The following is an 11,825-nucleotide window of genomic DNA, read 5'->3' on the forward strand; positions in this document are numbered from 1 at the left end:
TGCTTTCTGTTTAACGACCTTGTTCGTATTTTTGTTTACAACTAGTAGGCTTTTGACCAGCATGTCACTTGGAAATTGTTACCCGCATAACTCTTATTCGTAAGGCTCACTCTGAAGGCTTGTCTTGGTTCAAGGAATGCCTTCGTGTCATGGTATGAGAACAATTAGAATAGCATCAGCAGTTTTAATTAAACTTGGCTTTTCTGCACAAGGAGACCAAAATTTCTAACAAACAAGTTAATTCCACACCACAAACAGACGTGTAATCTTGCCTCTGTATGACTGGCAAAAAGCAGCTTTATGCCACCTTTGCCACTGATTGCCCATCATCTGACACATATAATGACACAAAGGCCTCGTACAAATGGTAAATGTGTGAAGTTACCCAAAAGAAAGCTGAACCATGGTTCTATCACATAGGCAGTTGAGTCTCTGAGTTGCGCTTCAGGTATAAGTTGTCCACGCTTCACTCTCACGCACTGAGGTGAGATCTGCCATTTGATCTTGAAAATCTCCCTTAATGTCCAGGGAAGGGGAAACCAGTCAGGTGGTGAATTTCTTGCCATTTGATCTTGAAAATCTCCCTTAATGTCCAGGGAAGCGGAAACCAGCCAGGATATGCCTTTAAAGGGCTCGTGCCTTGTCCTCTGAAAAAGCTCTTGCCCAGATGTCAGACACTAGTCGCAACAGTCACAGCCCACCACTTGTCTCCGAGTTCCAATGCGTCTTGATCGCCACGACGATGAACAAGTATGCCTTGCACCATGATGCGCGACCAGCTTCCGGCTGGGACCTCGTGGTGCAACGGTAGCGTGTCTGACTCCAGATCAGAAGGTTGCGTGTTGAAATCACGCCGGGGTCATTCAGCGTGCTCTTTTTCGCACAGACTGATGATTTTCTGCACAGTCTAATGGGGATGCAGTTATATGGACTCCAATCTCTATGATGACCACCATTGTCTTTGTCAACCTCATGCTAAAAGGTAACAAAGCTCAGGTAGCAACACTCTCACCTAATAAGCATTAGTAACTTGACAACCTGCTGTATGTTTCCTTAGTTTGCCCATTGTGCTTGCTGAACAAAACATGCCTGAAAATTGCACCTTAGATGGTTTCAGTGGTCCTCTCAGAGGATCTGCAGAGTTAAACACATGGGTACTACAACACCCAAACAGGGACTTGAACCCTGGACCCTCAGATTAAAAGTCTGATGCTCTACCGACTGAGCTACCTGGGCTCTACGAGAGGGCGCACTTTACCCTCGAGCTTGTAGGCCAGGCCTGTGGACGCTCTGGTTCAACGGTTTTCACAGACATAACTGGCCCTCAGCTCCTATATCGGAAAGGGCCGATCCCATCTGGTTCTCATGGCTTTCTACAAACTATTAACAGAACTTTCTCAGGAATTAGACACCAGGTGTTTGTCTCCTATTTTATGTCCAACAGCACTATTCAAGGATACAAACCAACAAGGTTCAACCACGGCTCTGTCCTTCGTACGTCTTTAGCCACTGGCTGCCTGCAGTCTGAGACATGCAAAGAGACAAAGTTCTTGTGTAACCTGTAATATGGTGACCTTAACCAAGAGAATGTTGAACTTTGGTCCTATCTATTATGTTGGCCAGTTTCTAAGTTGAGATCAACTTAACCCTAGTGCTTTCTGTTTAACGACCTTGTTCGTATTTTTGTTTACAACTAGTAGGCTTTTGACCAGCATGTCACTTGGAAATTGTTACCCGCATAACTCTTATTCGTAAGGCTCACTCTGAAGGCTTGTCTTGGTTCAAGGAATGCCTTCGTGTCATGGTATGAGAACAATTAGAATAGCATCAGCAGTTTTAATTAAACTTGGCTTTTCTGCACAAGGAGACCAAAATTTCTAACAAACAAGTTAATTCCACACCACAAACAGACGTGTAATCTTGCCTCTGTATGACTGGCAAAAAGCAGCTTTATGCCACCTTTGCCACTGATTGCCCATCATCTGACACATATAATGACACAAAGGCCTCGTACAAATGGTAAATGTGTGAAGTTACCCAAAAGAAAGCTGAACCATGGTTCTATCACATAGGCAGTTGAGTCTCTGAGTTGCGCTTCAGGTATAAGTTGTCCACGCTTCACTCTCACGCACTGAGGTGAGATCTGCCATTTGATCTTGAAAATCTCCCTTAATGTCCAGGGAAGGGGAAACCAGTCAGGTGGTGAATTTCTTGCCATTTGATCTTGAAAATCTCCCTTAATGTCCAGGGAAGCGGAAACCAGCCAGGATATGCCTTTAAAGGGCTCGTGCCTTGTCCTCTGAAAAAGCTCTTGCCCAGATGTCAGACACTAGTCGCAACAGTCACAGCCCACCACTTGTCTCCGAGTTCCATGCGTCGTGATCGCCACGACGATGAACAAGTATGCCTTGCACCATGATGCGCGACCAGCTTTGGGCTGGGACCTCGTGGTGCAACGGTAGCGTGTCTGACTCCAGATCAGAAGGTTGCGTGTTGAAATCACGCCGGGGTCATTCAGCGTGCTCTTTTTCGCACAGACTGATGATTTTCTGCACAGTCTAATGGGGATGCAGTTATATGGACTCCAATCTCTATGATGACCACCATTGTCTTTGTCAACCTCATGCTAAAAGGTAACAAAGCTCAGGTAGCAACACTCTCACCTAATAAGCATTAGTAACTTGACAACCTGCTGTATGTTTCCTTAGTTTGCCCATTGTGCTTGCTGAACAAAACATGCCTGAAAATTGCACCTTAGATGGTTTCAGTGGTCCTCTCAGAGGATCTGCAGAGTTAAACACATGGGTACCACAACGCCCAAACAGGGACTTGAACCCTGGACCCTCAGATTAAAAGTCTGATGCTCTACCGACTGAGCTACCTGGGCTCTACGAGAGGGCGCACTTTACCCTCGAGCTTGTAGGCCAGGCCTGTGGACGCTCTGGTTCAACGGTTTTCAAAGACAAAACTGGTCCTCAGCCCCTGGATCGGAAAGGGCCGATCCCATCTGGTTCTCATGGCTTTCTACAAACTATTAACAGAACTTTCTCAGGAATTAGACAGCAGGTGTTTGTCTCCTATTTTATGCCCAACAGCACTATTCAAGGATACAAACCAACAAGGTTCAACCACGGCTCTGTCCTTCGTACGTCTTTAGCCACTGGCTGCCTGCAGTCTGAGACATGCAAAGAGACAAAGTTCTTGTGTAACCTGTAATATGGTGACCTTAACCAAGAGAATGTTGAACTTTGGTCCTATCTATTATGTTGGCCAGTTTCTAAGTTGAGATCAACTTAACCCTAGTGCTTTCTGTTTAACGACCTTTTTGGTTTCAACTAGTAGGCTTTTGACCAGCATGTCACTTGGAAATTGTTACCCGCATAACTCTTATTAGTAAGGTTCACTCTGAAGGCTTTTCTTGGTTCAAGGAATGCCTTCGTGTCATGGTATGAGAACAATTAGAATAGCATCAGCAGTTTTAATTAAACTTGGCTTTTCTGCACAAGGTGACCAAAATTTCTAACAAACAAGTTAATTCCACACCAAAAACAGACGTGTAATCTTGCCTCTGTATGACTGGCAAAAAGCAGCTTTATGCCACCTTTGCCACTGATTGCCCATCATCTGACACATATAATGACACAAAGGCCTCGTACAAATGGTAAATGTGTGAAGTTACCCAAAAGAAAGCTGAACCAGCCCCTGGATCGGAAAGGGCCGATCACATCTGGTTCTCATGGCTTTCTACAAACTATTAATAGAACTTTCTCAGGAATTAGACAGCAGGTGTTTGTCTCCTATTTTATGTCCAACAGCACTATTCAAGGATACAAACCAACAAGGTTCAACCACGGCTCTGTCCTTCGTACGTCTTTAGCCACTGGCTGCCTGCAGTCTGAGACATGCAAAGAGACAAAGTTCTTGTGTAACCTGTAATATGGTGACCTTAACCAAGAGAATGTTGAACTTTGGTCCTATCTATTATGTTGGCCAGTTTCTAAGTTGAGATCAACTTAACCCTAGTGCTTTCTGTTTAACGACCTTGTTCGTATTTTTGTTTACAACTAGTAGGCTTTTGACCAGCATGTCACTTGGAAATTGTTACCCGCATAACTCTTATTAGTAAGGTTCACTCTGAAGGCTTGTCTTGGATCAAGGAATGCCTTCGTGTCATGGTATGAGAACAATTAGAATAGCATCAGCAGTTTTAATTAAACTTGGCTTTTCTGCACAAGGTGACCAAAATTTCTAACAAACAAGTTAATTCCACACCACAAACAGACGTGTAATCTTGCCTCTGTATGACTGGCAAAAAGCAGCTTTATGCCACCTTTGCCACTGATTGCCCATCATCTGACACATATAATGACACAAAGGCCTCGTACAAATGGTAAATGTGTGAAGTTACCCAAAAGAAAGCTGAACCAGCCCCTGGATCGGAAAGGGCCGATCCCATCTGGTTCTCATGGCTTTCTACAAACTATTAATAGAACTTTCTCAGGAATTAGACACCAGGTGTTTGTCTCCTATTTTATGTCCAACAGCACTATTCAAGGATACAAACCAACAAGGTTCAACCACGGCTCTGTCCTTCGTACGTCTTTAGCCACTGGCTGCCTGCAGTCTGAGACATGCAAAGAGACAAAGTTCTTGTGTAACCTGTAATATGGTGACCTTAACCAAGAGAATGTTGAACTTTGGTCCTATCTATTATGTTGGCCAGTTTCTAAGTTGAGATCAACTTAACCCTAGTACTTTCTGTTTAACGACCTTGTTCGTATTTTTGTTTACAACTAGTAGGCTTTTGACCAGCATGTCACTTGGAAATTGTTACCCGCATAACTCTTATTCGTAAGGCTCACTCTGAAGGCTTGTCTTGGTTCAAGGAATGCCTTCGTGTCATGGTATGAGAACAATTAGAATAGCATCAGCAGTTTTAATTAAACTTGGCTTTTCTGCACAAGGAGACCAAAATTTCTAACAAACAAGTTAATTCCACACCACAAACAGACGTGTAATCTTGCCTCTGTATGACTGGCAAAAAGCAGCTTTATGCCACCTTTGCCACTGATTGCCCATCATCTGACACTTATAATGACACAAAGGCCTCGTAGAAATGGTAAATGTGTGAAGTTACCCAAAAGAAAGCTGAACCAGCCCCTGTTTCGGAAAGGGCCGATCCCATCTGGTTCTCATGGCTTTCTACAAACTATTAATAGAACTTTCTCAGGAATTAGACACCAGGTGTTTGTCTCCTATTTTATGTCCAACAGCACTATTCAAGGATACAAACCAACAAGGTTCAACCACGGCTCTGTCCTTCGTACGTCTTTAGCCACTGGCTGCCTGCAGTCTGAGACATGCAAAGAGACAAAGTTCTTGTGTAACCTGTAATATGGTGACCTTAACCAAGAGAATGTTGAACTTTGGTCCTATCTATTATGTTGGCCAGTTTCTAAGTTGAGATCAACTTAACCCTAGTGCTTTCTGTTTAACGACCTTGTTCGTATTTTTGTTTACAACTAGTAGGCTTTTGACCAGCATGTCACTTGGAAATTGTTACCCGCATAACTCTTATTCGTAAGGCTCACTCTGAAGGCTTGTCTTGGTTCAAGGAATGCCTTCGTGTCATGGTATGAGAACAATTAGAATAGCATCAGCAGTTTTAATTAAACTTGGCTTTTCTGCACAAGGAGACCAAAATTTCTAACAAACAAGTTAATTCCACACCACAAACAGACGTGTAATCTTGCCTCTGTATGACTGGCAAAAAGCAGCTTTATGCCACCTTTGCCACTGATTGCCCATTATCTGACACATATAATGACACAAAGGCCTCGTACAAATGGTAAATGTGTGAAGTTACCCAAAAGAAAGCTGAACCATGGTTCTATCACATAGGCAGTTGAGTCTCTGAGTTGCGCTTCAGGTATAAGTTGTCCACACTTCACTCTCACGCACTGAGGTAGATCTGCCAGTTGATCTTGAAAATCTCCCTTAATGTCCAGGGAAGGGGAAACCAGTCAGGTGGTGAATTTCTTGCCATTTGATCTTGAAAATCTCCCTTAATGTCCAGGGAAGCGGAAACCAGCCAGGTTATGCCTTTAAAGGGCTCGTGCCTTGTCCTCTGAAAAAGCTCTTGCCCAGATGTCAGACACTAGTCGCAACAGTCACAGCCCACCACTTGTCTCCGAGTTCCAATGCGTCTTGATCGCCACGACGATGAACAAGTATGCCTTGCACCATGATGCGCGACCAGCTTCGGGCTGGGACCTCGTGGCGCAACAGTAGCGCGTCTGACTCCAGATCAGAAGGTTGCGTTTTCAAATCACGTCGGGGTCATTCAGCGTGCTCTTTTTCGCACAGACTGATGATTTTCTGCACAGTCTAATGGGGATGCAGTCATATGGACTCCAATCTCTATGATGACCACCATTGTCTTTGTCAACCTCATGCTGAAAGGTAACAAAGCTCAGGTAGCAACACTCTCACCTAATAACCATTAGTAACTTGACAACCTGCTGTATGTTTCCTTAGTTTGCCCATTGTGCTTGCTGAACAAAACATGCCTGAAAATTGCATCTTAGATGGTTTCAGTGGTCCTCTCAGACAATCTGGAGGGTTAAACACGCGGGTACCACGAAGCATAAACAGGGACTTGAATCCTGGACCCTCAGATTAAAAGTCTGATGCGCTACCTGCTGAGCTATCTGGGCTCTACGAGAGGGCATACTTTACCCTTGTGACTGAGGTCGAGCAAAGTAATCAAAACTATCAACAGAATCATCTTCATCTGCCTTGTTCCTAGCTTGTGGTTCTGCTGCTGAATTGTTGCCTCTGTTATCAGTTCCTGAGTAGACTCTGCTCTCCCTTTCAGACTTCCTTCTGTATCCCCAGACTTGAGTGCACCTCAATCACAATAAAAAGCATTCTGTAAGCTTTAACATATTTGACATGGAAAGCACGTTTTAATTTAATCTTCTAAAATATCCAAATGGCAAAATATGTAGGCTTATTTCATATGACTTTTATCCTATTCCCTTTCAATAATGGGCTTTGTATATTTAGGCTACTATCTTTTGATAAAAAACATAATGGGTCACTAACACTTGGGCATAGAAAGTTGTTATAGGCCTATTGTAACTAATGTGATAATGTTTGCTGTGGTACAACAGCTTACCTGTGTCTTCCACAGTGACAGCATCAATCTCCTGCATAGACCTACAACTGGGTCCTGGCTCTGCTTCTGACACTAAATCAAATTTTATAAATTGTCATATTTCTCTCCACAAATCTCCCCTTTTTACAAAGCTTTCTGATCAAGTCAAGTCAGTTTCACTAATGTAGTGCTGAATCATCTGGTATCATTCATTATCTCAGGGCATTTTTTATTGAACAGGTGTACCCTACACCATACTCTTCATTAATATTAATTCTTCTAATTCTTATATTCACTCAATGAGCAATAGAGGCTGCAATAGAGCTTTCTTTTTTTTTAGATGTTTCCTTTTCAGCACCGCCTTTGCGCTTTCTTTTATCCATTTTAGCCTATATCCTGCATCAACAACAAGCACCACTGACTGAAGTTTACAAGTTACGTTTCTTTTTTAGCAAGGTGCCGCTACTGGGGGAGTCAAACGATAATTACGTCATCATTAAACTGCAGGCTGCACTCTTCGAGTGGGCTGTGGGAAAATAATAAATAAAAAGAGTGGGGCTGCGGCAAAATAGTACAGGCCTCTTCGGGACATTATCCATATTTCAACCCAGTGCCATGACAACACTGGCCCTCGCGGACCAAAAAACAGAACGGCCCACCGGGAATTCTCCCGGTGCTCCCGATTAGCCAATCCGGGCCTGCTATGTAGCCTTTTGGCTGGGACCTTGTGGCACAAAAGTTGTTTGCCTGATATAAACTGAGAAGGTTGTGTTTTCAAATCATGTTAGGGTCATGTAGTGTACCCTTTTACATACAGACTGGTGCTAGCTGTTTGTTTTTTTTGCACAGTCTAATGCGGAAATTATTATGGACTTGAATCTCTATGATGACCATCCATGTCTTTGTCAACCTCATGCTAAAAGGTAAAAATGCTTAGGTAACAACTCTTTTGCTTAATTACCAGTAGTAATTTAGCAACGTGCTGTAATATCGTGCAGACAGATCCTTCAAGCCTGATGATCCTTCTGTCTCTACACGAATCTCTGCTTGCCTGTCGGACATCTCGGACTGGATGAGGGAACACCACCTTAAGCTCAACTTGGCAAAAACTGAGCTTCTCGTCATCCCAGCCTGCCCCTCAATCAACCACAACCTCACTGTATAGCTTGGCTCAACCACATTCAAGCCAATCAGGACAGCCAGGAACCTTGGGGTGATTCTTGATGACAGCTTCACCTTTACAGACCACATTTCAACAACTGCATGGACCTGTAGGTTCATTCTGTACAACATCAAGAAAATCAGACCCTATCTCACCGAACAGGCTACACAGCTACTAGTCCAGGCTCTTGTCATATCAAAACTGGACTATTGCAATGCACTACTCTCAGGCCTTCCAGCCAGCTCCATCAAACCCCTTCAGATGATTCAGAATGCAGCAGTACGCCTTGTCTTCAAGCAGCCCAAGAGAACCCATGTCACACCCCTCTTCATCCACCTCCACTGGCTTCCTGTAGCCACCCGTATCAAATTCAAGGCCTTGATGCTCATGTACAAGACCTTGTCTGGAACAGCATCCCCCTACCTCAACACTCTTCTGAAGGCTTACGTTCCCTCACGCAATCTGCGATTGATCAATGACCGACACTTAGTAGTGACTACTCAGCGTGGCTCAAGGTCCCTTTCCAGAACCTTCACACTATCTGTCCCTCAGTGGTGGAATGAACTTCCAACCTCAATCCGGACCGCAGAATCTGTCACTATCTTCAAAAAACAGCTAAAGACCCACCTCTTCTGTGAACACGTAACCAACCCCTAATAAAAAAAATTATAAATACATAAATAAATAAAATTTTAAAAACTCTGGCACTTACACCTCTACTCTGCACACATTGCTTCTTCTAGAACTCAATTAATAGATCTTGTATGGTAGCACTACTTGTGTTGTTCTCTGCCTGATATATCGCTTGCTTGTATTTTCTCATTTGTAAGTCGCTTTGGATAAAATTGTCTGCTAAATGAATAAAAGTAATGTAATATGTTTCTGAAGTTTGCCCATTGTGCTTGCTGAAAAAAAAAATTGCCTGAAAATGCAGCTTGAGACATTTTCACAATACAGGTTTCAGTGGGTCTGTTGAATAATCTCCATAACCATAGAGTTTTCTTTTTGAGTAGTGTCTTTTTTTTTTTTTTTAAACAAAACTTCTGACTTTTGACATGCGGTAAACTTCCCCAGCATAACTTGTCCTCACAACAGTCACTCTGAACTTTTGCTTGGCAAAGCATGGGTATAATTTGGAAAGCATCAGCAGTTTCAAAGTTTGTCCTCTGGACCAGAGAAGGCTAATTCGAACTGGTTCTCATGTGATTTGGAAACCATGGTCAACTTCAACCAAGCTTTGGTGTTTCCAGCCAAGAAGACAAACCCAGCGAACACCAAGGGGGTATTATAATGCCTAAACAGGGACTTGAACCCTGGACTCTACTGTAGAATTTCTTTTACCCTCTTGCCTGTGGACACACTAGTTCAACAATTTTGGCGGCCGGGTTGAGGGATAAAGCATGGCTGGCAGGTGATAGTGACTGTAGCGGCTCCTCACCCATAAGGGGATTCTCTCTCCCAACTGCTTTCTGCTGATTGCTTTCTGTCTCCATTACAGGCACCAACGACTGTTATGACAATGATAACAGCAAAGCTCACCCCCTGCGTCGCCCCAAGAGCTCTCATCCTCAGCACCCATGGGAGTGCTCCAGTCCTCTCGACGCCAACACCCGCCAGCCTGTGCAACCCTAGCCCACTGAGCTCTCTGACATGCACTGCCCTAGTGCCTGTACACAGCCCAGAACCCACAAAGCCAACACCTCCTACACCACCACCCTTCCACTTCTCCCTCACCCAAAGAAAATAAATTCACCCTTTTTGCACCAACCCTTTTTCTGCTGTGTCTGTGTTCTGCCCATCACTGCATCAAGTTGTTACATTGGTGGAGAATTTGGGTATGAACACAGACAACCCCCACCCACAACAGGACCCAATCCTCAAGCACCTACTGGAGCATGTTCGCCTCACACCTCCAGGGTCAGGGATTCGATTCCCACTGTGACCGTGTGTGTGGAGTTTGCATGTTCTCCCCGTGCTGCCGGGGTTTCCTCCCCCAGTCCAAAGACATGCACGGTAGGCTGATTGGCATGTCTAAAGTGTCCATAGTGTATGAATGGATGTGTGTATGCGTTTGTGTGCCCTGCGATGGATTGGCACCCTGTCCAGGGTGTACCCTGCTTTGTGCCCGATGCTCCCTGGGATAGGCTCCAGATTTCCCTGTGACCCTGAAAAGGATTAAGTGGTATAGAAGATGGATGGAGATATATATATATATATATATATATATATATATATATATATATATATATATATATATATCCATCGCAGGGCACAATCACACACATTCACACACATTCACACACTACAGACACTTTTGGACATGCCAATCAGCCTACAATGCATGTCTTTGGACTGGGGGAGGAAACAGGAGTACCCAGAGGAAACCCCCGAGGCACGGGGAGTAAATAAGTAAATAAGTTTGAATACAAACGTTTCCCCCCTCGCTTTTAAATCGCTTATGTATGCACGTGCGGTCGTGTGCATTTGACTTTCGCTTTCGAATTGTCGGCTATTCGGGGGCAGCAATTGCTTGAATGGTGGGTTCATTATTATTCTTAATGAAAAACAAAACAACAAAACAGTACAATGACAAACTTGCTTATATTAAACATAGAACTTTTGAAACCAAATCTTCTGCCATCATCTTGTCAGTCAGCTCGCCTCACTCTCGTTACGTGATAAATGAAATCTGGTCTGTGCTGTGACTCTGACTCATTTGGCTCATGCTGAACTGAGCAGATGCGTTCAACTTTTAATTGTAGTGTTCGTTCTCTAACTGAACTAAATGATTTTTATGACTATAAAAAAGCAAAATGATAGTGGGTAGGCAAGTGATGTAATTGGCGTGCGGCCGAACACCGTGTAACACTGGGAACACTGACTATCGCAGCAAGTCTATTATTTACTTTTTCTTTAGTATTTTGCTAGTCAGCTCCTGACTCAATGTCATTGTATGCACGAATTCAAAGTGTCTGATAGTATCGACGGCGCTCACGCTCTTTTGATCTCAGAATAAACCGGCAAATGATCTATCCCGAAATGACTCTGATCGACAGAACAAGGCCCAGTTTATTTTTTTAGAATACATTACAATCACTCTAAAATAGATGATTACAACTCAAATAACTGCATCATGAGCTGCACTTTCTTTGCATGCCTGTTTAGCCTTTCGCTCAGAAGCCCCCGAAGGATGTGTTCATTTCTGCTCCATAATAAGTCACTGACTTAAAGTCAGTCAGCTGAAGAAAAGTCGCATTTTTGCATTTTGTTCATCGTACCCCTCTTCAAACATTCAGAGGATGGCACTCACTTTGAAATGGTGACATTAATTGGTTTCACTACAGGTCAGTGGCAATTCATCTATATCCAATGGACAAAGAGCCTAGTCTTTTGATGCCCGTCTTGATTGGTGGACTATAAGGATGTTATGGTTATGTAGGACCCACGTTCAAGCCCGAGGCCCTAGGCAATTGCCTACTCTGCCTATAGGTAGCACCGCCCTTG

At 43.7% G+C, this 11,825-nt stretch overlaps 5 non-coding genes across 5 annotated transcripts; 3 read left to right on the top strand and 2 right to left on the bottom strand.

The window, feature by feature from the left end:
- The first annotated feature begins 790 nt into the window (after positions 1-790).
- trnaw-cca (transfer RNA tryptophan (anticodon CCA)) lies at positions 791-862 on the top strand. Its single transcript has one exon. It is a non-coding gene; the product is annotated as a tRNA-Trp (tRNA).
- A 301-nt stretch (positions 863-1,163) lies between these two features.
- Positions 1,164-1,236, bottom strand: trnak-uuu (transfer RNA lysine (anticodon UUU)). The gene has a single exon. It is a non-coding gene; the product is annotated as a tRNA-Lys (tRNA).
- A 1,205-nt stretch (positions 1,237-2,441) lies between these two features.
- trnaw-cca (transfer RNA tryptophan (anticodon CCA)) lies at positions 2,442-2,513 on the top strand. The gene has a single exon. It is a non-coding gene; the product is annotated as a tRNA-Trp (tRNA).
- Positions 2,514-2,814: 301 nt separating this feature from the next.
- trnak-uuu (transfer RNA lysine (anticodon UUU)) lies at positions 2,815-2,887 on the bottom strand. The gene has a single exon. It is a non-coding gene; the product is annotated as a tRNA-Lys (tRNA).
- A 3,383-nt stretch (positions 2,888-6,270) lies between these two features.
- On the top strand, positions 6,271-6,342 carry trnaw-cca (transfer RNA tryptophan (anticodon CCA)). The gene has a single exon. It is a non-coding gene; the product is annotated as a tRNA-Trp (tRNA).
- Positions 6,343-11,825: the final 5,483 nt, after the last annotated feature.

The sequence above is a fragment of the Ictalurus furcatus genome, chromosome 6, assembly GCF_023375685.1.
Source record: "Ictalurus furcatus strain D&B chromosome 6, Billie_1.0, whole genome shotgun sequence".
Taxonomy (NCBI): Eukaryota; Metazoa; Chordata; class Actinopteri; order Siluriformes; family Ictaluridae; genus Ictalurus; species Ictalurus furcatus.